This window comes from Arachis hypogaea, chromosome 6 (assembly GCF_003086295.3).
Source record: "Arachis hypogaea cultivar Tifrunner chromosome 6, arahy.Tifrunner.gnm2.J5K5, whole genome shotgun sequence".
Lineage (NCBI taxonomy): Eukaryota > Viridiplantae > Streptophyta > Magnoliopsida > Fabales > Fabaceae > Arachis > Arachis hypogaea.
The window spans coordinates 60558602-60560558 of NC_092041.1; positions in this window are offsets into that span (position 1 = coordinate 60558602).

Genomic DNA, 1957 nt, shown 5'->3' on the forward strand with positions numbered 1-1957 from the left:
TAGCAATCCAGAGAGTCGTCGTACCCCCTTGCTCATCTTTGAGTGCACCGAAGATGGTGCAAACTTTTAAGTGTGGGGAGGTCGTCTGACCGTTCAGTGATTTTGGGTGATAAATTTCTAATCTCAACACTTTTGCATTTCATTTTAGGATCTTTACTTGCATTTTTGTATCTTTTCATATATAAACAATAAGCTTAGTCAAAATAATAAGATTTTTCAAGAAAATTATCCATAGGGCACCTCAATTGAGTTGAGTGAAAAATTTTCATAGAACTTGCTTGAATTATAAATATATTATGGATCATGTTTTTTAGCTAAGAACACAAGCAAGTGAGATTTGAGCCTAACGGTGTGGTTACATCTTATAACCACTTATTTTCCTTCTTGTGTGCATTATTCTCTTTCTATGATTGTAATCTTTGATTTGTTTGATTCTTTATGTCCATTATTTTGTGTATTCATGCATTTATATGATTGAGGCCATCATTTTATTTAGCTCACTTACCCAAATAGCCCTACCTTTTATCTTCCATTGTTAGCCAATTTGAGCCTACGCTTAACCCACTTTGTTCTTAATTTAGCACATTACAAGCCTTAAAGCGGAAAACCATAAAAGTCCTTATTTGGATCTTTGATTGGCTTAGGCTAGTGTGTGTGTGTGTATCATTCAAGAGTGCGGAAACCTGGGACATTGGATGAATAAAAAGGGTAGTTTTGTATTTTTGTTGTAAATATTGGGAATTGGGTACATGCTCATGTATTGATCAAATGTATAGACCTTATGCATTGACGCTCTTGTATATAGTTTGAAAGAAAGAAAAATGAGAAAAACAAAAGAAAAAGAAAAGAAAAAAAAGAAAAAAAAGGAGGAAAAAGAAAGAAATAAAAAGGGGACAAAATGCCCCAAAGTAAAGTCCAATAAAGATCAATGCATAAGTGTTATGAAATGAAAAAGGATACATGAGTATGTGAAAAACTGAGAAGAATGGATAGTTAGGTTAGTTTGAATTGTTTAGGTTGTCAGAGGTTAGGTGGGAGGTTTAAGCTTATCAAAGATTCAAATTTCAACCTCACTTGACCAAATATGTATCCTACCTTGACCCTAGCCCCATTACAACCTAAAAGAAAGACCTCGTGAAACTTGTATGCATGCATGAAATATATGTTGATTGTTAGAAGAAAAAAAAATCTTGGAAAGCATTAAATAGGGGAGAATTGAGTGAATCAACCCTAAACACTTGAGTGAATAGAGTGCAAACACATCCGGTGAGGGTTTGATGCTCAATTACATCTTTTCACCAACAATCATCACTTTCATGCAAGTTTATAAAAATATTTAATAACTCGATTCAATTGTAGATTAGACTTGCTAGTCCTTAGCCCTTGTGCATATATGCTTCTTGTGAATTGATTTATTTTGACCAAGCACTTGCATTCATGTAGATAGTTGCATATAGGTAGTTTGCATATAGTTTAGTTCCATTGAATAAATGTCATACCCCTTACTTCATTCTTGTTTTAAGCATGAGGACATCTTTGGTTTCAGTGTGGGGAGGTTGATAAACCCCATTTGTAGGGTTTATCTTGTGCTTGATTTAGGGGATTTTATAACCTTTTACCCACATTTATTCAATGAAATAGCATGGTTTCATGATTGTCTCCTAATTTGTGCTTAAGTGTGAAAACATGCTTTCTAGGTCTGTAATTAGCTAAATTTAATTCACCTTTGATTCCACTAGATGCCTTGATTTGTTTGTTAAGTGATTTTAGGTTAAAAAGGCTAGGAATGAATCAAAGGAGTGAAGAGAAAATCATGCAAATTGGAGAACACATGAAAAAGCCAAAGATTTGGATATCTTTATCCATGCGCACACGCACTGTACGCGCAAGCGTGGATCGCGAAAACGCAAGGACGCATACGCACGCTGTACGCGTACACGTCGGTGTCCGCACGTGA